Source organism: Prionailurus bengalensis, chromosome C1 (genome assembly GCF_016509475.1).
Source record: "Prionailurus bengalensis isolate Pbe53 chromosome C1, Fcat_Pben_1.1_paternal_pri, whole genome shotgun sequence".
Taxonomy (NCBI): Eukaryota; Metazoa; Chordata; class Mammalia; order Carnivora; family Felidae; genus Prionailurus; species Prionailurus bengalensis.
The window spans coordinates 86,060,748-86,088,432 of NC_057345.1; the positions used below are offsets into that span (position 1 = coordinate 86,060,748).

At 39.3% G+C, this 27,685-nt stretch overlaps 1 protein-coding gene across 6 annotated transcripts in view; it reads left to right on the forward strand.

The window, feature by feature from the left end:
- CDC14A (cell division cycle 14A) overlaps positions 1-27,685 on the forward strand; it is a 188,888-nt gene that overhangs the window by 37,217 nt on the left and 123,986 nt on the right. The window lies entirely within an intron of this gene.

Genomic DNA, 27,685 nt, shown 5'->3' on the forward strand with positions numbered 1-27,685 from the left:
TCTCTGTAAGTACTAAAACGTAAATGTGAGTTCCATGTGAATGTGCTACAGCGTTTTGGTGTGAATATTTCTAGAATTTTCTATATGTACTGGGATTGGGCAAAAACTTGGAAGGCAGAAGCCCACCAAGGCTAAAACTCATTTGTAACCTGTAATAACTTTTTAGGGACAAGTGTGATATCCATGTAGGAATATGCTGGTTTAAAGGCAGGGGAGAGAGGTGTCACTTCCCATCATCCTTGGGGAGGGTCTGTGCTTCTCTGAAGCCTGGAAGCACACTGCTGTGTGACCTTTCCAGGCCCTCCTTCTGAAGATCTTGACAGAAGGAGGCACCAGCTACTATGTATCACACTCTGCCACATTAAACCGAAAGCTCTAGGGGAAAAAGCCCAGACAGATGTGGTGTTAGAAAGACTGTCAGCTGTTGCAGGGTGTAGGCTGAGAATAGCGGTCGGCTGACAGCCTGAGTGCAGCCTGGGGCCTTGTTTCCAGGGCTGAGATGCCCAGCTCTGGCCAACTTTTCTCCCTGTGGTGTGGCCACCATGAAGCCGTGGGCCATCCCTTGTGGTACTTTTCTTTCTCACTCTGTAGGCAGCAGGGTATAATACAAAGAATCTTGACTAAGACTCAGAAAAACATATTTTCATCCTGAAGTGGCTCTGGGATGACGGGTAAGCCACTTTATCTGTCTTTGCTTTATTTAGTTTCCTTATCTGTAAAATGATAGGGTTGGATATAATGACCTCTAAGTTTCCTTCAAATTCTGAGGATACAAAGATTATTTGTAGCACCAGCCAGGCCATTGCTTTTGTTTTAAAGGCACACATGAAAAGCTGGCTGTTGGCATGAAGGCTTAGTGAAGTGCTGGTAAGCTGAATGAAGCAAGCATGCTTATTTTTCACTTTACATTGATAATTATTACTCATTTGGGACTGATAATTGACAGTGTGTTTAGAATATGGAGAGCCTGTAATAACCTTTGGATTCAAGCCATGTAAACAAGGGTGTCTTTCCTGAGGGTTTTGGTGATGCTGTGTGAGCATGTTCTCCACGAACCCTTTGTCATAAGGGATCATCAGGAAGAGGTCACCTACTGCTCTCTCGTTCCTTCTCCTCTTCCCAGCCCTCTCCTCTTCCTCTCTTCTTTCCTTCTTTCTTTTTTTTTTTTTTTAATTTTTTTTAATGTTTATTTATTTTTGAGACAGAGAGAGACAGAGCATGAACGGGGGAGGGTCAGAGAGAGAGGGAGACACAGAATCCGAAGCAGGCTCCAGGCTCTGAGCTGTCAGCACGGAGCCCGACGTGGGGCTCGAACTCACGGACCGTGAGATCATGACCTGAGCCGAAGTCGGACGCTTAACCGACTGAGCCACCCAGGCGCCCCTCTTCTTTCCTTTTTAATGCCTGTCTTTCCTGTTTCTGGTGTCATCTTGAATTTTATTATGGCACCTCTAGAGTTTTGAAAGGAAGTTCAGTCATAATAAATGCACTGAGCTGGGGATAAAATACATCAGATGCAGAAGTTTCCACCACTTTACTGTAACCAAATGAAGGAGAAGCAGTCTCAGCGGGATTGAAGAAGCGCTGAGGGCAGCATGAGCTTGTCTGACACACTAGTTCGAAAAGCGGTGTAAAGTAATTCTTCTTGTACTGTTCATTTCCTCATTGATTGTCGTTTCCGATTTTGAAAAGGCATTCCCCAGAAAGCTTTTTGACACAACACTTAATTAAAATGAAAACCAAGAATTGTATTCTTTCCTTAAAGAGAATTTTGTGCCTTAGTTCATATTGTGTGTATGCATTTAATTGTTGGCACAAGTCTTATAAGAAGAGAGTCTGTAATGTGCATTATACAAACATCTCAGTGAAGTTACACGTACATTAAATGTTGCTGTTTGGATAAGTCATGGTCTCCTGGGGGAATCTTCCTGTTACTAAAGTCAGATATCCAACTACGTGTTTGTATCTCCATGGTATCTCACATTTATCTTGGCAAAACAGAACTTTTTATTCCTTTTCTCCATGAACCTATTTATTCCCACAGTCATTGCCTTTTTAGTAAGTGGACTGCCATCAGTGACTTGCTGAATCCAAGAATAGTACATTTTCATTCCTCTTGTTTCCTCTTCCCACATTATACTTATCAGTAAGTTTGGTCAACTCTGCCTCTAAAACATATATTGAGTCAGAATACTTCTTTCCATCTCTGTTGTTATCCTGTAGCTCCAGCCACTGTCTCTGTTTACCTGGTTGACCACCAGAGCATCATACATTGTTTCCTTTTTACACCCTGGCCTTTGTTTAATCACAGCTGCCACACAATTATCAGAGTAATCTTTTAAAAATATAAATTAGATCATTCATGGCTCTGTTTCAAATCTGTCTAATGCTTGCTCACTGTTCTTGGCATTGAATTCAACCTCCTTACCAATGTCATTAAGATCCCCCTTGATCTGGCCGTGTCTACCTCTGTGTTCTCCTGGCTCAGGATGCCCCTGTCACATTGGCCTTCTAACCATGAAAACCTCAAACTTATTCCCACTTGAAGACCTTCATATTTCTGTTCTCCCTGCCTGGGGTGTTTTTATCTAAGACCTTTGCATTCCTAATTTCCTTATAATAATCACTTCCTCAGAAAGACTTCCTCTCAAGTTTTACTCTGTTCTCCCCACCTCCAGCCACCCTCTAGTTCCTTGTTGTTTTATTTTCTTTATAGTGCTCTGCTATTTGAAATTATCTGATTCATTTATATATTTACTTGTTTATTATCTCTTTCCTAGACTAGAGGGTAGGGACCTTGTCTGCTCTGTTCATTGCTGTGTCTGGGAGGTGATAAAATACTTAACAAGGGGTTAGGCCCAGGGAGTCAGCAGCTGAATTGGAAGCTGGCCACATTGGAGCCTTCCTGTTATGCTGAGCCATGAGGAAGTCCAGGTGAGGGGGTGTCCCAGGGAAGAGATGAGGTGGCCAGTGCGGAGGGCCATGGCATGCTGTGGGCAGCAGCTGTTTACATACTGGTATGGCACTATTTCAGTATTTGAACTCTTAGAACTGTGCCTGGCACATAGTAGGTGCTCTGTAAATATCTACTCAATGAATGAATAATGAGATGACAAAATATGAAAGAAGGAAGGAAGGTAACTTCAGAGGGAAACTGAAAATCATCAAATTGGACATAGAGGGTAAAGTGGTATCTTATTATCAGAATGCTGTGGTCTTGACTGAGCCAACTATGGCCTTTAAAGATGCGGATTCAAAGCAGAGATCAGAGCCCAAGGGCAGTTACCACCTGCACAAAAGTCACATCATCACCTTGCCTTTTGTTGTTGCTATTGTTGTTTTAATTTTTTTTAATGTTTATTTGAGAGAGAGAGAGAGACAGAGCGCCAGCACGGGAAGGACAGAGAGAGAGAGACAGAATCTGAAGCAGGCTCCAGGCTCTGAGCTGTCAGCACAGAGCTGGATGTGGGGCTTGAACCCACAAACTGTGAGATCATGACCCGAGCTGAAATCAGACGCCTGACCGACTGAGCCACCCAGGCGCCTTTGTTGTTGTTTTTGATAAACTCTTTTTTCCCCAATTTTTAAAATTGTGGTAAAATACATACAATATAAAATTTACTGTTTTAGTCATTTCTTTCTTTTTAATTTTTTCATTGAAATATAATTGACATATCATTATATTATTTTCAGGTGTACAATATAATGATTTGATATTTGTAGATGTTGAAAAATGATCACCATGATAAGTCCAGGTAACATTCATCACCATACATAGTTTGGAAAACATTTATTTCTTGTGATGAGTCTTCATAGTGCAATGGTATTAGGTACATTTGTATTGCTCTGCGTTAGATGGTGACTTTAAGTATGTCACACAAGCTTTTGTAGTTCTACTTTCTTATCTCTAAGTAGGGGAGAGCCTTTTTACGTTTTATCTCCTAGAACTGTCATGAGCATTAAGAAGGAGATAAAATATGGAACATCATGTTCAGTGGGAAATTGACAAACCCTTCTCTATGAGTGATTCTAAAGCCAGGGTTGCTAGAATGAGGTGGCCCCTGGGGATCACAGTGACACTGAACAGATGGATGACAGGCACCGTTTCAGGGAAGTCCCTACTCAGGAAGTGTCTCTTTATTCCTAAGCTGTGACGTTATACTTGTTGAGATGGAGGGCACAGATTTTACGAAGAGATCAACTTTGTCGGGAAGGTGTTTCCTTTCCAGGACTATACTCAGTGCAGTTTTGGAGTTGGGAATTAGGATGCTTGGATCATAGTGGCATCCACAGCACTTTCATATGAGTTTGAAGAAGATGGCCTTACAAAGTTGTAAGCATACATTAATTAGGTTCTTGCCACGTGCTTACAGACCACATCCTCGCTTGCTACTGTTCTGCTCTCGGTTCACAGAACCATGATAAAGAGGTCAAGGAGAATTTGGATGAAGCACATGATGACTAGGTGACTGGAAAAATTATATGTGTGAGAAGTTAGAATAAATGTGATGGTTTAGCTTAGAAAATGAAATTCAGAGTTAAAAAATTAAGGTTTCTTTTTTATTCCCCTAGATATGTGGAGGAGGCTTAAGCAGAGGCAGTAACCACAATGTATTTTCCTTAACCCACGTGTTAAGTCCTCACATTGCCAAATAAGGGGTCTAATTATGGATTAACTGGGACAAGGCTGAGCCAGATGTCATGTCTGAATTAGAGATGACAAGGCTAAGGTTTGTAGACTTTGTAATCATGTCTGTGTCTGCTATTTATAATGTAGACTACACTTAACACCTTAGGAGTTCTATTCTACCTCTAAGTCTACTGCTAATTGCAAAGAAGCTGTCCTCCACCTGGCGTTTTGGTTGAGAACTGTGACCTTAGCAGAGCCACAGGCTTGACCTTGAATGCACTTGTTAGTTTTATGTCTTGAGCAAGTTATTTAACTCCTGTAAATTCCTGTTTTTTTTTTTTTTTCATCTTTAAAATAGAGATAATAACACCCCACCTAACATAGTTGTGGTGAGGAGTGAAGGAGGTCATGCTGATGAAGGTGTCCTGGGGCAATGCCTGGCATTTGAAGCATTTAGGAATGGCTGGCAGCTCTAGGGAGGAAAGTTGTGCGGCCTTCCAGAAAATTTTCTGAGCTATTGTCTTACCTCCCTTGAAGAGCTGAAACCTATCCTCCTCCCATTTTACATTTACATCCTTTCTTAGCTCAGAAACACTCAGATGGTTGTTAGTCTGTTGGTTGCTTGGGATAAATCACCGGAAGGTGTAGTAGGAGGTGTTTTTTGTTTGTTTGTTTTGTTTTGTTTTGTTTTCTAGGATGTTATTTGCATTTTAAAGGAAGAAACTGTCTGAACCAAGTAAATTTTTTATTTTTGACATGTGTGTTCAGGCATTCTTTAGTTCAGTAAATATTTATTTGGCTCAGGGGAGCTTTACCCAGCACAATGGTGGGCCCTGGGGAATATAAAAAAAAAAGAAAAATAGAAAAAAGAATGAATACCTGGCTTAAAATGGGGACAGGTGAGAAATAATTGAGAAAAGTGTGCAGTAGGTGCCAGGTTGGATAAATAAAAATCAACAAGTGTTTTTCCCACCCTTAGTATACATGAGGCCTTGTTCTCAGGGTTGAGGATGCTAAGGTATTGAATAACATAGCCTGCCTTCTGGAGGGAGTGTTTAGGGACCAGGGTCAGACCTGAGGAGAGGGAGAGATCAACCCCAGGCTAAGCTGGTGAAGGACTATTGAGGGGTGTGGGGGGTAGCATGTTTTCTTGGGGGGAGGAAGGGTGGGGAAGTGATTAAATATATTTTAAATATCTAGTTTGAAAAGGGGATAATACAATGAATTTAATCGAAAAAAATTTTAACTTAAAAAGTGGCATAACCACATCATAGAAGAAAATTAGGAAAATTCTTCTGCACTGACATCATTCTAAACATGAATATTCACTTAAGTATAATTGCGATGTAGTTTTGTGAACATTTTTTGCTTGCCCTACATATGTTTTGCCTTATTGCCACTTAAGGTGATCAAATAATATTCCATTTGGAGGGCATAATATTATTTGTTTAACATTTTAGGTTCCCTTCAAATTTTTTATGATGTGACAAACACTTTTGACATTATAAATGTTTCTTTTTGTGGATTTTTGTCTTTAGATTGCCAGAAGTGGGATTCATAGATTTTAAAAATGCAAGCAAGTTTTAGGTTCTTGCAGCATATTACCATATTGAAACCAGTCTGCACTAAATTTGGTATTAAGTGAAATGTCCTCTCCAATGTCCTGTACCTTTGCATATTGGGTATAAACATTAAAGATCTAGAAATTTAATTGGTGAAAATGATACCTCATTGTTTTACTAATCTTTTTTTATTATTATTAATGAGACTTATTATTCCTGTAGTTTTATTTGTAGGTTTATTAACTTTTGAATAACTGGTGTTTTAAAATAGTTGGATGTTTCCTTACTTGGACCATTACAAGTTGAAAAGTATCAGCCTCTTCTTTCCTTGAAGAAAAGAAGTCATTTCCCTGAGTCTAATTTGTATCAATAGATGTAGGTCCCTAGAAATCACACCCATTAGTCCAAATTTCTGTACAAAATTAGGAAGTGCATATACCTTAAATTCTGTTACTTTACAGATGCTATATTAATAAGTACTTCTATTTACCTCAGTACAAAGGAACTGTTGATAATGGATCTATTGATTATCCAATACCTAGTGATCGACTGAATATATAGAAAATTATATTCAGTGTAGTAATACTTAAAAATGGTTTATGTGTATGTGCTTAGCCCATTGAAAAATGGAAACCAGGCCAACTAACTTTGAATTTATAAAAGTTTGGGACAAGCATGTTAAATTTCCTTAATCTCTAACTCACAATTCATCTGTAAATTGCAGTTTCAGACCTACTCTAACTTGTCATCAAAAAGCTATGGTTTAAACAAATGTTATGTGAAAAGATAGGTAAAATCCTCAAAAAAATGTTTGTTCAAAATAATACAGGCATTTACCTTAAATATTTATTAAAACAGTGATATGTCAGCTACTAGTGTTCTGTAACCTCTGTGGCTTCTCGGTAAATCTAACAGATCGTGTCTTCTCGGTAAATCTAACAGATCGTGTTTGCTTCTGCTTGTGGAAATTGTGGAGAGGAAGGGAGGCGTGGCATGGCTGGGGCAGGGCAATTTCCTGTTTTGCAGTTCCTTCCTTTTATAGCTTGATAGACAAGAATGCTTTTGTGATATTACCTGTAAAAGGGCCAGTCAGGCTTTTATCTTGGTAGGCTTATATTTTTGGTGCTTTCAAAACAGGTGAGGCTCCCTAAGATCACACAGCATTTTCAATTTTAAACTCTGAATTTGGAACTTTTGTTAGTCTTCTACATACAGATAGAGCAATATTATCTTTTATTCAACCCTCCTTGGGTGTGACATTTAGCTGTGGGCTGGGAAAATGAGCTGTTTGCTTTTCATCTGTGAAAGGTTTGTTTCTCAAGTTTAACTGAATGATTGTTTTGTATTTTTTTTCTGTTCTCTTTGTGGCATCCTGATAACAAACTTCCTCTGTGCTGTGAATAAGCTCACAGATTTATATACACATACATATGTACACACATAACACACACATGCACGGTACTTAGTACTATATATTTAAGTACTGACACACTGTATGTTTACCATAGCTTACGAATTTTGGAATCTTAGTAGCCTCGAAAAGACATATACTTTCTCTGTGAAAAAGCTGATGTCCATTTGTTTCATTTATATACTGAATTAATGGGATGCACTTTTTTACTGCTTGGGATTGTGTATTTACTTGTTTATTATCTCTCCCTTCAAGGGAAGGAACTGTTTTGTTCCCTACAGCAACCACTGCATCTGGAACACCGTCAGAAACATCCTAAGTGCTCAGTAAATATTTGTGGTATGAATGACTGAATGTTTAATTGATAGATAAATATTAATTACATTGAGAAAAACACTGATAAGTAAAAGGTAATTTTCTACAATTCTTGAAAGATTAATATGGAGTAATTTAAAAGCTGTAGTACTTTTAACAGCAAGAATCGTAGTGTTTTGAGGCATTAATTAATTTTTTTTAAAGTTACTGAGTAAAACAAGGTGTTTTATATAACTCTTTACAATTGTAGAACTGAAATAGGCTTTGTTAATATGCACAACCGTTTGAAATCGGTATTATGGGTGGTAGTCTTAATTTTGGCCTCAGCAGTTTTTGTTTTTCTCAATGGGGGAAAATCCTTATTTATACATTAAGTAGTTGCTAACAAATGTCAGTAATTTTTTTTAACAGCTGTCCTTGCAATTTTAGGATAATATTCAGTAAGAAATAACCCAAAATATTGGAAGAAGAATACTGGAAAAATTTTTAATCAGAGTTGAATCTTTAAAAATTTTAACTGAACGTATTTTTTGATAGAAAAAATTTTTAAAAGAGGTACCCAAAGAATGTCCATTATTAGAGTATGACTTGAAATGTATTTGTAATGCCTGATATGACTGCAGGTGATTGGCCCATCTCAGTTAGTTTGCAATTAACATGTCCTATATATGTTTGCCTGGGCCTCGCTTAGCAATTACGTGAGTCTGAGCCATCTCTGTTCAATTTTATACAAATATCCAGACTGAACAGACTCACATTTAGATGTATCCCCAGTGAAACACTATAGGCTTCCTAATTGGTGAGACATTTACTAGAATATATACAGAGACTGGAGGTAATACTTCCAAGTTTAATGCAAAATGAGGTTATTTGGTTGCTAAACAACTACCATGGTGATTTCCACCATGGTAAAAATCAATATTGAATCCATTTGGTTATGTTTATTGTTTTCTCTTAGATTAAAAATAAACCAATTTTAATTTAGAAACGTAGACTCACTTTTGCAGACTCCTCAAAGTACCTCCCGCAAGAAATTCACAAGGAAAAACTCTGCTCCAGTCCTGCTTTCTCATGTTTTAGTTGGAGAATCTGAGCCCAGAGAGATCGAGTACCTTGCCCAAGGAATAAATCCAGTTAGTGAGAGACTAGAACCCAAATCCCCAAGTTCCTAAGTTGGAGCTTTATCCATTCACAACATGTAACTGAGCAGTGCTAGTCTTGGAATAATACTGCATCTAAACCAAAATATTTTGCAGAAAATTCAAAATAGCATGTAGTGTGGAAGGGCAGAGTTTTCCAGTACAAGGCAGTGTTTCACTCAGTCATGCAGTTTCCTTTCCAGGTAGCTTCTGAGCTCTAATTCTGGCTCATGGGGCTAACATCCCAAATACCTTGTGTACCAGCCAGACGCAGCGGCAGCTCTTTGCACATGTGCTTTGGCGATGTCCATGGATGTCTTAGAGTAGGTCTAAGTGTCAGGAGTGAGAATAGGAGAGCCAAGGAATGACATGAAGTAGGTTAGGCTGTATCTTAGGACAGGGTTTTCAAGCTCTTTTCACTATAAACCACAATAAGAACTGTATTTTACATTGTAGTTTAGTACACACACTCTCACACATAGTACACACACTATTCGCATGTATAACTGAAACAATGTTCATGAAACAGTTCTTACCTTACAATAGGCGAGGCATCCTGACATTTTATATTCTGTCCTATTTTATTTAAAAGAATCTTTACCCATTCGATTGATTTTGCTACCTGCAGTTTGCAAATTACCTGCAGCTTGCAAAACAGCCATTAAAGAATCTGCTTCCTATGCTTAGATCTGAAATGTGTTTGCATGTTTTTTTCAGCATCCGTTTGGGCACTGAACCCACAGGTGACTGTTTGGCCCTTCTGGGTTACCCTATGGTTAACCTGAACAGCTTAAGGAAAATGGAAAGTGTTCTCAATTCCTCAAAAGGCTCCCATGCCTAAATATCAAGATGTCCAACTGGCTTCCACATAATATTGATTCAGTTGATACTTGATTGTTAGGAAAAGCTGTTTGTTTCAAGACCTCAAATAATACAATCTATCTTTCCTTATATCACTGTGATTTGAATCACTAGTGTTTCTCTTAAACTCCTGCTTATCCCCTTCTTCCTGGTCGCCAAAATGTGCCTTTATTCACTTGTAACAACCTTGAATGAGAAAAGCCTGTGCTCAGGTCAGCACTGGGGGTGCTAAGGAGCCAGTGCCCAGCCTGTCTCTTTGGGTCTGTTATGTGAGTGCCTTATCCACGTAGTTTGTTTGTTTCTTTTTTTAATGTTTATTTATTTATTTTGAGAGAGAGAGAGAGAGAGAGAGAGAGAGAGAGAGAGAGAGAGAAAGAAAGAGAATCCCAAGAAGAATCCACTCTGTCAGTGCAGGGCCCCATGTGGGGCTTGATCTCACAAGCCATGAGATCATGACCGGAGCTGAAATCAAGAGTCAGATACTTAACCAACTGAGCCACCCAGGTGCTCCCATCCAGTGTAGTTTCTATATTCATGCTGATGGTATAGGATGTCCTATATACTTCATGACACCTAATCTTAAACCTCAGGTTTATAAGACGTTTTGAATACATAACTTTAATCTTTGTAAGTTTCATTTCACGAAATCTTTTCTGTTTGATATAGTGAGCCAAACAGTAGTCTTTTCCCCATTATGGACAAAGCCCTCTCTGTAGGTATTTTCTGAAATTTTAAATAAAAGAGGAGCTAACTGGAGCTTCCATTGAGGTTGCTGTGTGTTGAGTTATTCCAAAGACTTTTCATGCCCAAAATGTGGTGACTATGCCTGTAAGTTAACCATGCTCTTGTCAGCTCCTAGGTTTCCGTGTTAGTGCCACCGTGCTCCTGTGTCTGTCTTAGTTCTCTTCTTCATTGCTCCTCTGCTTCACTCTTGCATCCCCTGTGCCCACTCCCTCCCACCTCCCGAGACAAATACTTTTAGGGCCCTTGAGTTTTCATTATGCAGAAAGTCAGGGATGTGGTTAGCAAATTCATGGTTAATCAGAGGGAATAGTGGGACTAGGAAAGTGTAATCTCAGCCTGAAAGAACTATTTGGAGTTGCTGCAGGACCTCAGAGAATTATTTGATAGGGGAGTAACATTCATGGTTTGTCATTTCATGTTAATGAGTAGACAGACCAGCCTTTCCACGTGAAGATATGTACTGTAGGATGAACCAGACTTTTCACTTCTTTCATGAGGGTGTATGTGAGTCATTTAGTGGGGCTTGCTTTGGGAAATTTCTAAGTAATAAAAGAAAACCAGAATTCCCTTCTCAAAGGAATCTCTCCTGATATTTTCTCCATAATTTGTTTGCCCACTCCTTCCCTACCCCTCAATTGTTTATTTTGTTGTTTCTTATTACCTGACCCAGACCATGGCTTAGTTATTGCTTTTTTTTTTTTTTAACCTTGTCTTACAATTTATTATGTACAATGTAAGCTACTAGAGGAGGCTTTTTGCAATCACTTGCTTCACCATTTCTCTCCTACCAGAGTAAACTCTTTGAGTGAAGGGATGACTCTTCCACGTGTTTGTATCCCCAGTGCCTAGCATAGGGCCCATGTGTTGTTTTAAGGAATAAAGGAACGAAGGATGTATGAGACAGTCCTGGAGGGAATTTGCATTTCCGTGGTGACTGATCTTGTGTTACTAGTGAGAAAGGATGTGGATGGACTCCACACCTGGGGTCTGTATCATACCGCTCCAACCCCCAGGTCCTGGCTTGACTTCTTCACCAGGGTCTTGGCTGCAGTGCTTTCAGTTTGAAATCAACTGCTTGTGGAAATCAGTGGGAATGGATCCACCCTGTACAAAGAATTGAGGAATATGCTGTAATTCTTCTAATAGCACTGCAGGGTATTGTCTGTCTTAGAACTGGGGACACTTTAAATCCCACTAGTTGAGGGACACCTGGGGGGCTCAGTCGGTTGAACGTCTGACTCTTGATTTTGCGTCAGGTCATGATCCCAGGGTTGTGGGATCTTCCCCACGTCTGGCCCTGTGCTGAGCGTGGAGCCTGCTTGAGATTCTCTGTCTGTCTCCCTCTGCCCCTCACAGACCCTGCTCATGTGAGTGCTCTCTCTTTCTAAAATAAAAAATTAAAAAGAAAAGTTAATAAAAATAAATCCTGGTAGTTGAATGTGATAAGTTATTTATGTTCCCTTCAAAATGTCTGAAATTTTGAGAAAATTCCTAAGGTCGGTAAGTGCGTACTAGTTTTAGCAGCAAGCTACATCTTTTACCTGGAGCCATATTTTAAGTTTTAATCTTTTTTTGGAAACACATCTGTGAAATAATGGCAAAAGCGACAAAATGTGGTTAACGTTAAAATTTTTTTCAATGTTTTATTTATTTTTAGAGAGAGAGAGAGAGTATGAGTGAGGGAAGGGCAGAGAGAGAGAGAGAGAGAGAGAGAGTATGAGTGAGGGAAGGGCAGAGAGAGAGAGAGAGAGAGAGAGAGAGAGAGAGAGAAAGAGAGAGAATCTGAGGCAGGCTCCAGGCTCTGAGCTGTCAGCACAGAGCCTGATGCGGAGCTCAAACTCACAAACAGGGAGATCATGACCTGAGCTGAAGTTGGAGGCTTAACTGACTGAGCCACCCAAGTGCCCCAACATTTTAAAACAGTTTCTAAAGTCAGGTGCCTGGTGGCTCAGTTGGTTGAGCATCCAACTCTAGATTTTGGCTCAGGTCATGATCTTGGGGTTTGTGAATTCAAGCCCTGCAATGGGCTCTGTGCTGACAGTGTGGAGCCGGCTTAGGATTCATTCTCTTTCTCTCCCTCTCTCCCTCTCTCTGTGTCTCTCTCTGTGCCCCTCCCCTGGTCATGTTCTTTCTTTCTCAAAATAAATAAATAAAAACTTAATAAAAAAATAAACCTAAACATTTGGGGTGCCTGAATGGCTCAGTTGGTTGAGCATACAACTTTTGATTTCAGCTCAAGTCATGATCTCAAAGTTCATGAATTCGAACCCCACATGAGGCTCTGCGCTGATAGCATGGAACCTGCTTGAGATTCTGTCTCCTTTTCTTTCTGCCCCTCCCCCATGTGCTCTCTGTATCTTTCTCAAAATAAATAAAATAAAAATAAACTTAAAAAAAAAACTGTTTCTAAAATCATTTGTTTTTTTTGTTTACAAATCAGATGTATGAATTAAAACACAACCACAGCATGTTTTAGGATATCCTGGCATTGGGCTATGCCATTATTAGCACAGGGTTAAAAATAAAATTATATATTAAACTTTATGCATGCATATTCACTGATGACAGTATTTTACTTCTGAATTCATGGAAGAGGAAGTCAGATTTAAATTGTTGATTAAGATCCTTCTATTACAAGAAAAAAATTTGGGATTTACCCTGAATGTGGGCCACTGGACTTTTTCTGTAAGCTCTATTTTACTTTTTTTTCTTAAGGACCTAGATCGCAAGTTAAATACAAAGACTATAGGGACACCTGGGTGGCTCAGTTGGTTAAACACCCGACTTCTGCTCAGGTCATGATCTTGTGGTTCATGGGTTCAGGCCCCACATTGGGCTCTGTGCTGACAGCTCAGAGCCTGGAGCCTGCTTTGGATTCTGTGTCTCCCTCTCTGCCTCTGCCCCTCCCCTGCTTGCGCTCTCTCTCAAAAATAAATAAACATTAAAAAAATGAATAAATGCAAAGACTGTAGGATGAGATTCTGGCTTTTACCATATCTACTGTAGCAATTGAGAGATAATTTCTCCTCTGAAGAATTGCTCCATTGGAGCTGTATGTAGTACAGTGATTCTTCTGTAAGTTACAGAAACAGATGGATCTTAGAGAGAGGTCTTCTCTTTGCCCTGCCGGCCCACCCCTACCCTTGGCCGCTTCTCCTCCTTATTGTGCTAGGAAGCCCAGAGAAATTAAAGAACTTGGCCCGAGCGTTAGAATAGGGGAGGACAAGAACCCCTCTAGTGCTGGCATTCCGGTCATTCTTCCCCTCTCCCTTAGCAGCCCCTGTAGTCCCAGGTAGCACCACTGTGTGAAATAACCAGTTACCTATTTTCTCACACTTTGCTCTCAGCTTTCATTTATGCCTGTCACCCATCCACCCCTCCTAGTTATCTTTGTGTGGCTCTCCTTCCTCAACTTTGTTTCTTCCCTGCTGCTTCCACCTCTGTCTTCTTCCTCTGTTACGGTCACTTCTCTCCTTCTGCTTGGTTTCCTTCCTTTGCTCCTCCTTCTTTCTTAATTGGCTTCTATGGAGAGTAGTAGTAATGTAATAATTTGAGTTTTTTGGTTACCTGTCACTGGAACTGGCTCTGACATGCTCAAGCTCAAAACTTGGTAATGAATTTCCTGGTAGCTTAGTCGAAAGGAGGAAGAGATGGTTCCTGGAGCCTTCATTGTTTAATAAAAACTCTTCATTCATTTTTTAATATAGTCTTTAAAGTTTATTTATTTATTTTGAAAGAGAGAAAGAGCATATGCGCATAGGGGAGGGACACAGAGAGAGTGTGGGAGAGAAAATCCCAAGTGGGCTCGGTGCTGTCAGTGTGGAGCTTGACTTGGGCCTTGATCTCACAAACTGTGAGATCATGACCTGAGCCACAATCAAGAGTTGGAGGCTTAACCAACTGAGCCACCCGGGTGCCCCAGACAATTTATTCATTTAAAAAATCTGTTTTTAAAAATTTTTATATATTTTTGAGAGAGAGAGTGCGAGCAGGGGAGGGGCAGAGATGGAGGAGACAGAGGATCCAAAGTGGGCTCAGTGCTGACAGCAGCTAGCTGGATGCAGGGCTCGAACTCACAAACTGTGAGATCATGACCTGAGCCAAAGTTGGATACTTAAACAACTGAGCCACCCAGGCACCCTTGTTTTAAAAGATGTTTAAAAAAATTTTTTTAATGTTTATTTATTTTTGAGAGAGAGAGATAGAGCACAAGCAGGGGATGGGCAGAGAGAGAGGGAGACACAATCCAAAGCAGGCTCCAGGCTCTGAGCTGTCAGCACAGACCCTGACACGAGACTCGAACCCACGAACTGTGAGACCATGACCTGAGCTGAAATCAGATGCTTAACCGACTGAGCCACCCAGGCATCCCTAAAAGACTCATCTTTTAGAACTCTACTTAAAGCTCTCCATGGTACTGTTATCTCTGTGTTTCAGATTTCTCTTTTGCTACTAAGCCATAGTGGTCTGATTATTAACATATGTGCCTTCCCTATTGTCTTCATTTTTATATCCCTAAAATGTAACTCTGTCCCTACTAGTAGACACATCAATGAAGAGGTAGATTTGACACATGGGTTGTCAAGGACATCGGCAAACCTTTTGTTATGCCCTTGGAATTTCACTGAGAGTGTAGGCTTCCTTATCAACTATCACTTAAAGCTAATGAAATAATATGTATTTGTAGTTCTGTGATATAATTCAGGTTTTTAGCCTTCTGACTTCTGTAGCGTTTATTACAACAGTGGTTCTCAACCATAATTTTGTTACAGAAATACCCATGGGCCAGACCTCTCATATCTGGTGAATCAGAATCTCAGGGGTGCAGAAATCAGGATGTCTATATCTTAAAACAGCTTAAAAGGCTTTTCTGAGACATATTCAAAGTGGGGGATCCCCTGGCTTAGAAGATAAGAAGTAACATGAAGGGGGGGCTGCTCCTTGATGGCTCAGTTGGCTGAACGTCTGACTCTTGATTTTGGCTCAGGTCATGATCTCACGGTTCGTGAGTTTGAGCCCTACATTGGGCTCTGTGCTGACAGTGCAAAGCCTGCTTGGGATTCTCTCTCTCTCTCCCTCTCTCTCTGCCCCGCTCCCCCTTTCTCTCTCAAAATAAATAAATAAATAAATAAATAAACAAACAAACAAACAAACAAACAAACAAACTTAAAAAAAAAGTAACATACAAGAGATACTCTGAGGTTAGGAACATATTTGCCTTGTTCTTAGTGTTATACATGGTGCCTGCTACCAGTAGTTCTTTACTGAATGGAGAAATGAATCACCTGTGTGTAAAACACACTGCTCATCTCCTTTTCCTTTTTTCTCCTTCCTTCTTTTTCTTACTATAAGTAAATCTGTACTGCAAGTCTTGCTGCTGATCAAAAGACAGGGGGAGAAATCACTGACCAGGGTGAAGGGGGTGTTGCTTTCTGGAAGTAGTGAGGTTTACCTACAGTAGTGAGCTGGAAAGGGAGGGAAATTTCCAGTAGCTGCAGGGAAGGCATATATACTTCCTGTATGTTATATATATTGTGTATGTATACAATAGATCTGTTGGTTGGATTTAAGTTACTTTTATTTAAGTTGGAATTGCCTTCACTTGTTTTAGTTGTACTATTTGTGACATTAATAAACCTTCAGGGAACATGGTTACTTCTTTAAAAAATCTATACACATTCAAGAATGATTAATTCTATTATACTCTTGAAGGACAGTTCTGTCATGTGGCATATATTTGAATAGTTGGGGCTGTGTACAGTAAAATAACCCCGGAATCCTTTCTGCAAACACCTGACTGACTGATGGGCAAAGCTCTTGTTTTTCCTGCTTTCTCTAAGCAACAAATCTTTGTACATACTGGAAGAGAACAACCAGCCCCTTGTTTGTGTTCATTGTTGGTTTTCTATTCTTGAGTCAATGCAAAGAACAGTAGCTTACAAGTTACTATGAGATTCTAGATCTGAGATTTAGTTCACATGCACATCCACATGTGTGGATTCTGTCTTAGAAGATTGGATAACATCTCACCTACAAACTTCTTCTATTTGGAAAAGGATAAGATGACTATATTTGAAAAGGCTTGTGTGTGTGTATGTGTGTGTGTGTGTGTCCATGTCCCTCAGGTGCTTGTTCTGATTACTAACATGAATACATCTGATTGTCTGGTTTACCTCCTTCCTTCTGCCTAAGCTCTGTAAATTGAAAGTTCAGGGGAAACAAGCCATACTTTGGTCATACTTCTTTCCCACCCTGTTTGCGTTCCATTCCTGGCGAGTTCCCCCCTGTGTTTGTCCAGAAAGTTTTTGATCTCTCTTGCTTACCTTTCTTCCCAATTTTTTCCCTCTGGTTACATCAAGAAAATCTCAGGTTTGCCATACCTCCCATTGCTTCAAGTTGGAATCAGTCCTAATCATAATGCCAAATATTGAGGAAAGCTATGCATTTTGAAGTGAACTTCAATATATTAAGGTACCCATCCAAACATTTGAAATAATTCAAGGTTCATTTTAAAGTCATTCTATACATGTTGATTGGTTTTTTCATGTTTTATTCACCTAGACTTTCCTCAAGTATTAGCACTGAAGGTAGATAATTTAGAAAGCAAACATGCCTCTTTAATTATTTTTAGTTTTTAGTTTTTCAAATAATGTTTTCCACCACATTTTATTTTGGCTATATGATTTTAATGATAATGTGGAATATATAATCATTTTTGGACTAGCCAAAGAGACTGACAACCAGAAGGTTTTATCTTGGGAAACTATTTCCAAAGATCTAAATATTAGCCTTTACAAATAAACGTTTAGGATATACAGTAAAACCTTGGATTGCAAGTAGCTTATTCTGTGAGTGTTCCACAAGATGAGCAAACATTTCTAATAAATTTTAACTTGATAAATGAGCGATGTCTTGCAATTCATGTAGTACATGATGCCAAATGTTACATGATCACCACTGAGCCAATGGTTCTTGAAATTCACTTTGATATACAAGTGCTTTGGATTACAAGCCTGTTTCTGGAATGAATTATGCTCGCAAACCAAGGTTTTACTATATAATTCATTTGCAAGTTAAAGACTTTTTATTATTGGTTATAGGTGTTAGGCGAATTCAGTACTGATGCTTGGTCTATTGTGGACCTATCATCTGTATCTTCACCATAAATGAAGTTATGGTTCTTTGCCTTCTAAACTTGATCAGATTCAGTTCTTGGTTTAAAGAATACAGTCCTTGCACACTCCACTTTTTTTTTCTTTCTTAATTTGAGAGGTTTTATGAAATAAAATTCATACTATATCCAGAGGTAAGCAGTGAAACTCAGCAAGAGGAATTTTTAACCTGCAACCATTCCATTTAAGAGTATGTATTATTCAAGTAATGTTCTGGAGTGAGTCTGTTTTTATATTTCATACAGAGACTGCCTTCTAATGATGAATGATATACAGGGTTATGTTTGCTGTGTGTTGTAACATAACAGCCTTGTACTCAGCTTGTATGAGACTGGAGAGTCAGGTTTTCTTACAACCAAATATTTTTTCCTTCTCCCCCTTAAAAGGGCCCCTTTAGGCTTCTGTGTACTGAGAACATTAGCTTAGTGTTTCCTTGGTTTGCTTTAATAAGAGGCTGGGCTAGTTTAATGAGATACAACCAGCTCAGCAATGTCTGTGTTGGAACACGAGCTCTCTTCAGGCAGGAAAAGTCTGCAGTGTTACTGAGACACAGTTAGCGAGAGATGTGTATTTGTCCTGGCTGTAGCTGTCAGTTCTGGAAGAACGTCTTTTCAGGCTGCTGAAATTCTGGTTCCCATCAAATTAGATGGGAAGACACACATGGAGGGGGGTGCTTCGCTGGCTCATTTGGTAGAACATGTGACTCTTGGTCTCAGAGTTATGAGTTCAAGCCCCACGTTGGGTTTAGAGATTACTTCAAAATCAAATCTTAAGAAAAAAAACCATGGCTTTAAGAAAAAAAGACACATGGCTAATGTCTACAGTTTTCCTAAATTGCCCATCAAAGAGCCACTGGTTTCACTCTCATCATGCCCATGAGAGGCCGTGTTTGTGTTCTAAATGAATTCTCAAAAAATGAAGTCCACCATATATCAAATCTCAAATTCAAATTAAAATATAGAGAGATGTCACTTGAGAGTATTTCAGAGCAAACATCACCCCAGCCCAAAAGCACAGTCATTCCTATACCTTTGTTCTCATAAGGATGCCAGGTGAGTGTTAAGTAATTTAGGGCAAAAATAGGTGATGGAGATGGAGGCCTGGCATCAGGTTTTGCCTTACTTCTGTACTTAATGTTGCCGCCATATTTGTTAGGCAGATGCATTGTCTTACATTTTGCAGGCCTCATAGTCTGTGATTTATATTAGTCTCAAAACTGGAAGAACAGGAAAAACAACTTACCTTCTTTTATAATGTGTTCAAGAGAAGGTACGTTCATTCTTGTTTTAATTAGACTATTCAGTAGGATAGATTTAAAATAGACTGAATGAAATACTGTTTTAAATATTCAGTTGGATTTCTGGTTTGTAATCAGACTTATGTATCTAATTTGTAAGTGATTGTTTAACACTGAACATTTTTATTTCCATAAACGATTAGAACAAAAGTAGGATCGGTGTACATTTGAGAAATGTTTGGCTTTTTTTCTATTTATTTATTTTTTTTTAAGTTTTAGAGCTGAATGTAGGTATTGTTTTCTCAGTCACTGGTTATAATGAGAGGAAATGATTAAGAAGAGAAATGTTGCTGAAAATAGTAAAATTAAACATTTTGTTTGTGCTTGGCTATGACAATTAAGACTTAATGCTGTCTTCAGGAAAAAGCAGTTTATAAATTAAGTGCCCTGACATTTAAGAAGTCTGAGAACTGAAGGTTTGGGAGCCAAGGAGGAGACTTTAAAAGTTTTATGTTTCAACTCTTTGCAGAGTTTCTCACCTCGTTGTGTGTTTTCGTAGATGTTCATTCCATGGACTTCTGTGGCTCATTCTTTGCCAGTAACTAGTAATTGCTTTCCTCTCCTAAAAAACAAACCTAGCCTGGTATTGTTATTCTTTTGTTCATGAGAAGTTCACATAAGGAAAAATGGGTATGGCATCAGCTCTCTTCTGGTTACATGTACTTTGTTGGGGAAATACGTGGGCCACCCCAAGGATCTTCTGATATTTTGACAATGGATTTGATAAAACGGGCCACAGCATTTATTTTATGGTTGTTGATACTAAGGCACTGGGAGACTCAGGAGGCCATTTGAAGAGGCAGGCAACATCTGTACTTTCAAATGAGAGAGTTGAATTAAAGGATGGTCTGTTATGGTTTTGGTATATAACAGTCATGGAGGACATTTACAATCTCATGTTCTGATGTTTATACATGTAGACAGGCTTTAGGGTTCAGGTGTCAGAGATGACAGCTGTGGCTCGGGATTCACGTGGATACAGGTGGTAAAAATGAGAAAAGAAATATTTGGGGACCAAAGTTTATCTCCTTTCTGTGGTCCCTTGTTATAGAAGAGCTGTGCCCTAGATATGAATCTGAGCACTTTACGTATATTATTAATTCATTTAATCTTCCTGGCAGTCTAATGAGGGTGCCAGGCAGTTACAGTTCTTATCTCGACTCCATAAGGAAATGGAAGCACAGAGAGTTATACAATATGGCTCATAAATGAAAGAGCCTGGATTTGAGTCCAGGCAGCTTGGCTGCGGACTTGGGGTGTTTAAACACTACTTAAGCATTTAAGCAGACTTGGGGTGTTTAAGCACTATGCACTGTCACCTGCTCTCTAGGTAGATGATCTGTGTTCTGTGACCATGTCACACTTGTTCTCACATAAAACGCCCTCTTTCTCTCCACTATTTGTTCATGCATCCATCAAACATTTTTTGAGTATGTGCTATATGCCAGGCGGTGTTGAGTCCCGCAGATAGAGAGGAGGCAAGAATCCTGCTCTCAGACTTATAACCTAGCCAGGGAGACAGACTAAAATCACCCCAGAAACATGTGAAGACCAACTTGGGTAAGAATTTGAAGGAGGAAGGAAGGAAGCTTTGAGAACATAAGGATGGGATCTGAACTCATCGGGTCACCGAAGGAGGCTGCCACACCAGAGTGACTTAGAGCTGTGGTCCCAAGGAAGGGGAAGAGGTGGCCATCTAAATGCTAGTGTGGTGCAAGGAAGACTTGAGTCAAGTTTGGTCCCTTCATGGACTGTTCCCCAGCTCTCTTTAGAGCCCTTGTCAAGGGCCTTATTTAAGCCCTTCCTTAACGAGGTTGCAGCCTTTCCTTGTGTCCTGGTGTGTATGTAGGTTCCTATACAAAATCTGTAAACATTAAGTACACACACCTGGATCTTTGGTGACTACTTGTTCTGTTCCACCTCCTGCTTCCTGCCTTGTATGAGGTGTTGAGAGTGGCAGAGTGTAGACTCCGAACAGACAGGGACTGTGAATGTCTGGGTCAGGAAGTATGCCTGGACCCTCCAAATGCTTTATATAAGCTAACAGAAGTCATCTGAGCCAGAGCTCTTATTTTTAAATCCATCTCTATCTTACTTTTTCCTTTAGCACATCCTTGAAGAATTGACTACACCTAGTTTTATGCTCTTATATAACTGGGCTCAGAAGGTTAATTTCACTAGCTCCCCTGGGCATTATCACTAAGGTTGTAGTGACACATTTAGAAAGTCTTATTCACTTAATTATTATTTAAGTTAAATTAACTCACTAGGGTGGATGCACTTGTAGTACCTTACAAGTTTAAAGCAGTTATCCACTAAGCATATATTTACTAGGCATCTATCTGATAGGAGGCACTGTAAGGCTTATAAAGGTATAAAAACATGTTTACTGCACTTAAGGTGCTTTATACTTCAGTATAAAGGAGAATAATTACAACAGAGCTGTCAGGAGCCCATCAGGAAGTGGTTAGGAGTGCTGTGGGGAGCCAGACTGCCTGACTCCACCACACCCTAGCTCTGTGACCTTGAGCAACTGATTCTCAGCATTTCTTGTATAAATGGAAATGGGTTAATAATGGAACCTATTTCAGGGTGGCTGTGAGGACTATTGAGCCAAATTATGTAAAGTGCACGGAATAGCGCCTGGCACATAGAAGTCACCTTGTAACTTTTTGTTTTTATTATTATCATCATTATCATGGTCATTTTCATTCTTATAGTTGAGTCTAAGGAGTCGGGGAAGGTGGTGGAGGTGGTATTTGAGGTAAGTCTAATGAAATAGAAGAATTTTCGTAGCCTGAGATGGTGTGGAGAGTATTCCAGAAGAAACCTCAGATGAAGGTGTCAAGTATGCTTAGGGAATGGTGAGGAGTCCAGACTAGCAGATGTGGTTCATTTAAGTAACAATGAAAAATTCACCCGGGGACCTGGGTGGCTTAGTCGCTGAAGGGTCCGACTTTGGCTCAAGTCATGATCTCACGGTTTGTGGGTTTGACCCCGCATTGGGTCTGTGCTGACAGCTCAGAGCCTGCTTCAGATTTTGTGTCTCCCTTTCTCTGCCCCTCCCCTGCTCATGCTCTGTCTCTCTCTGTCTCAAAAATAAATAAAACATTAAAAAAAAAAAAGAAATTCACCTAGAGAGATCAGTTGGCACTTTATCTTGGTGAATGATGGGCAGTCTGGCTGGGGTTTTTGAGCATGATTGAGACTCTTAAAATCCTGTTCCAAAATTGCTGGAGTAGGCAGGAGTGGAGGCAGAGAGAAATCACGTTAGTCTTAGCGTGTGATGATAAGGGTTTGAAATAAGGTGATGGCAATAGTCATGAAAGAAAGATCAAATGCAGATTCGCCAACAAAGGAATGAAGTTTAAGATTCAGGGCCTTTCACATGTTTGGGCCTCTCTCTCAAGGTCATTGAACGGACCCTACTGGTGGTTTTATAAAATTTGAAAAGATATTTGTATCTTTTTTTTTCTCTCCCCAAATGTTATGTTTCAGACCCCCAGGCTGCAGAGACTCTAGAGAAAGAATCAGTCAGGGTATTGATTGGATGAGGGTGGACACATTGAAGGAGAGGCCAGAGTCAAAGGTGACTTTGGAGATTGAGTTTGGCTGATCAGGAAGAACTCTGGATGACAGACACAGGGGGATGATGGGAGAAGCCAGTTAAGGAGCAGTGCTTTCAAACCAAGGAGGTGCTCTACACTGATTAGCTTTACCAGGGAAAGAATTTTTTTTTTTTTTTTTTTTGCCTCTGCCCGTCCCATCCTCAATTGCTGTCTTGCAAGTGTGATGATTTTAAGTTATATGGGGCTTGGGAAAGGGGTGTGACTGTTAAGGGATTAGAACCCAAAGCACATATCATACATAGGGGACATCGTTGTAAAGCCCCCATTTAACACTCTGTATATGCTGAACCTAGTTGTCTGAAACTTTTAAAGAGAATTTCTCTTTTGGTTTAAATCTCCCATATTTGGTAAATTTTAGGGCTTCTAGACTATTTTCAAGTTGTAACATCTGTTTTCTGGAAACTTCTATTTTGAAGAAATTTAATGGACTCAGAAATTGTTGGAATGCTGATTTCACAGCTATTATGTCAATGTTCTAGTGATAGTACCTGACTGGGAAAGATTGTTCTCAGCATTTAGTTCCTCTTTTACAAACAAGTAAAATAATAAACAACAGGAAATCAAATGCCAAAACTAAAGAATACGCTCTCAGATGGCCAAATCAAATCCTCACAAGTATTTCCACTTTACAGACCACAAAATATAAGTGTAATTAAAAGAGGGCACAGGTTTCGTCTTTATATTAGGGTTGTGTACATGTATACATGTTATATTTTATAGTAAGTCTTTTTGGGGGAAATAATAGCACCTCAAAAGAAAGCTAGAAACATAGTAAGAACTGAAGCAAATGTGCCCAGAGAAAGACCATCAGGCAATTTGTGACTCAGGGTCTGGTTCTGCCCTTCTATAGTAAGCCATTTGTTTGAAGAATCACCTTTTAGGTATCAGAAAGATTAAATTATCTGAGTAAGGAAATATCATTGTAAATTCCAAAATGCTTCTGAAATTCACATATATTATTTTTTGACAGGCTTTAAAGATTTAATGACCATAGGATTTAGTGGAAAGAAATGATTTAGGAGTATTTGCGGATTAATTCTAAGAGGATTTTATTAACTTCCCAGGTTGGTTTGCTATTCTTCTATAAGATTAGTCCAAACTTGATATTTTTCAGCATTGCTTCTCAATGTGTGGTATGCACACGATTTAAAAATGTTAAATTATGTATTTTAATATTCATTTATGTCTAGACTCTATATGGCAAATGATATTGGTTTTCAATTAATAGCAATGATGTAAAACACTTGAGAATAAATTGATTTAAAAGAGTATGTCTATTTAAAGAGAGATGGTAATACAGGGTGCTTTGTGTGGTTGCCGAAGTAGGGTAGGTTGATGCACGATTAGTTGAAGTGTGGGAAACATTGGTGTATTGGTAAACCATATAAATTACGCTATCTTGTAGTACTATAATTTTAATAATGTTGTTAAATAAAAACTCTCAGCCACTGTGTGGTTAGTTGGTTGTTTGGCTGGTATGTATGTATGTATGTATATATGTATGTATGTATGTATGTATGTATGTATTTAAGAATGCTGGCTCTTTAAGAATCTTTTAGTAAAGAAATTGAGAGAGTTAGGGGCACCTGGGTGCCTCAAGTTGGTTAAGCGTCCGACTTTGGCTCAGGCCATGATCTCACAGTTTGTGGGTTCGAGCCCCGTGTTGGGCTCTGTGCTGACAGCTCAGAGCCTGGAGACTGCTTCAGGTTCTGTGTCTCCCTCTCTCTCTCTGCCCCTTCCCTACTCGTGGTCTGTCTGTCTGTCTTTCCCTCTCAAAAATAAAAGAAAACATTAAAAAAATTAAAAAAGGAAATTGAGAGAGTTATTTGGATCCTTGGTACCTAGCATCAAAGTTGATTAAGCAAAAACACAATCACTTTAATTGGTTTACTTCTAGTAGTTAGAAATAAGAAAGCATATGTCCAATGCTATTCTATTGAGAGTTTTCTAGGACTTCCTGGCAAGAATAGTGTCCTTTGATAAAAGTAATGCATGTGCTCACTCTTCCAGGGGTCAATTAGTAATTGATAAATGGTACACCAAACACCATGCAGAGGGCTTTTGTTAAGTTTTATCACTCAAAAGTTTGGGAAGGTCCTTTCAGTTTGGGTTTATATATGCTAATATCTAGTGAAGAGAATAGACCGCATATTATTTTTTTCCCTGGGAAGCAGAAAAGGAAAATAAAAATATTTAGAAGATGCTTTGAAATTAATTTTATTCAGAAAATATTTTTAGAAAAATTAGAATATCTGGCACCCAACTTTTGAATATTAAATATAGATTTTATTTTTAGAAAGAGTAGACATTTACTGTTCACTGATTTATTCTACATTTGAAAAACAAATTAATCCATGTCAGTACAAAATGTAAAACACGTGGAAACTATAAATGTGAAACATGCAGTAAAGTAGAAAGTACTCTTTTCCTTTCTCGCTCCAGTCCTCTCCCAACCCTATTTCTCAGACACGACTACTATTAACAGTTTGAAGTCACCTAGTTTTAAGAAGTCAAGTGCGGGGCGCCTGGGTGGCTCAGTCGGTTAAGCGTCCGACTTCAGCCAGGTCACGATCTCACGGTCCACGGTCCGTGAGTTCGAGCCCCGCGTCAGGCTCTGGGCTGATGGCTCGGAGCCTGTTTCCGATTCTGTGTCTCCCTCTCTCTCTGCCCCTCCCCCGTTCATGCTCTGTCTCTCTCTGTCCCAAAAATAAATAAACGTTGACAAACAACCTTTAAAAAAAAAAAAAAAAGTCAAGTGGAATGGCATTTAAGAATTTGGAAGAGTAGGAATCTTTTTTCCCAATTTGTGCTGCTGTGGCCTGTGTTTATATTTTCAAGCATATGTGGCGAATGGAAGTACTTTGGGCTTTGGAGTCAGATCTGTGTTCGAATTCTAACTCCATCACAGAACAGCAGCGTGAGTTTGGAAAGTTCCTTACCTTCCTGTGCTTCAGATTTCTCAGCAGCAAGGCTTAGTAAATGTTGCTTTTCTTCTGAGCTTTAATCAGGCCTAGTCTGTCTCTCTTTCTAATAGGAGACATATCTAAGAAGATCTAGCATAAGAATCCATGACATGTTTGGTTTTTTTTTTAAATAGAATTTGTTATTTTAATGACCCTAGCCTGCATGCATTCAGTAATGCACTCATTTATTACATTTCACCTACTGTCAGGTTGTAAAAGGTCACTGAATTTACCTGCCCCTGGAATCTTCCTGGAATTTAGATGGCCTCTGCTGGGTTTCACTTTGCACTTATTAATAATTGAGCACTGGGATAAAAATAAAAACAGACTCTCATCTTACAGTGTGAGAACATGGGTCATGTGTGCTAAGTCATGCAGGTAAGATGAGTACCCTGTGGGGTATCCAGTCTAAAGAAGTATTTCATGTGGGCTGTCACCTCTCTCCTGCAGAATGGGTGCCTCAAAATGAAAGGGAATTAATGTAATTGCTCCTGAGGAGGGAAATGTATTTTTGCTTTTCAAAGGTTGTTGTATAAGCTTTAATTATGTAATCCAAACACAGAAGGCTTTTACCGCAGCTTTCCCTTTTAGCAGCAGTAGTCAACTTTGCGATACTGCTGCATCTTCAGGCTTGAGAAATCAGTGCATTATAACCAACTCTATTTATAGGGTATAACCTGCCCATTAGGGCACAGCAAAATCCTGTTTTAATATTGGTCTTTAAAGCTATGTTTGGTTTAAATGGATTTTTATGATTATTTGAGCTGCAACTAGAGTTCTGATTCTCCATTTGTAGAATCACTGACTCACATCTAGATCGTTCTTTTACAGTGGTTTCATTTTCTGTGCTGTTTTTTGTTTCATGTTCAATTTGCTTTGGTGGTTTGTGCCTTATCAGACCTCCAGGTTTACTTGCCAAATGAATATGGAGCTTTCTTTTTAAAGCTAGAAGTATCTTTTATGTTTTTATTTTAGTTTTCTGTTTATTTTTTATTTTTTACTTTGAGAGAGAGAGTGAGAGTGGGGAAGAGGGGCAGAGGGAGAGAAAGAGAGAATCTTAAGCAGGCTCCATGCTCAGTGTGGAGTCTGATGTGGGGCTCGATCCCATGATGCTGAGATCATGATCTGAGCTGAAATCAAGAGTTGGATACTCAACTGACTGAACCGTCCAGGCACCCCAGTTTCCTTTCTTTAGAGAAGACAGAATTGAGGTATTTTCTAGTCCTGAAATTATTAATAAGTAAATACACATAATATATTGCTAATGGGGTAGCTCAAAACTCAAAGAAAATTTTCAAGTAAAGAGGAAAGTCCTACTTTTTAGGAACTGAGACTCTGCCCCTCTTGTTGAAATGTACAGGGTGTTCAAATAATGCCATTAATTCTAGGTGGAGAGGACTTTTAGGAATAAAATTTGATTCCAACTATAGAGGTAAAGCGCTGATGCCCTCAGCCCCAAGTTAAAACATTACCTTATACTTAGAATAAAATCAAAGTCTGCCAATGGTTTGTATTGCTCTTCACTATTTGGCCGCTAGTTGCTTCTCCTTCCCATGTTCTAGCCACGCTGCTGATCCCTTGTCCAACCCACCACACTCTTTCCCTTGCAAGGATGGTGGCCCTTGTGATTCCTACTGCCTGGCAAGCTGTTCTTCCTTTCCCCTGCTCTCCCCTGGGTTTCCCCCTGCATATCTTACCCTATATGTCTCCCGGGCCCCCCTCTCAAGCAGCCCCTTTCTATTCTCTTTCCAGAACCTTGTTTATTTCCTTTTGAGCACTTAACTCAGATGGTATTTATTTTTGTTAATTATTGTCTTTGTCTCATTAGAATGTAAATTCTATTACAAGAACAGAAGTACCTGATACAGTGCCTGCCACACATCATATAGTCAATATGTTGGTTAAGTTGTTTACTGGTTTTAAGAGCTCATTTTTGTTTCTTTAAGATTAGTTTATCATGCT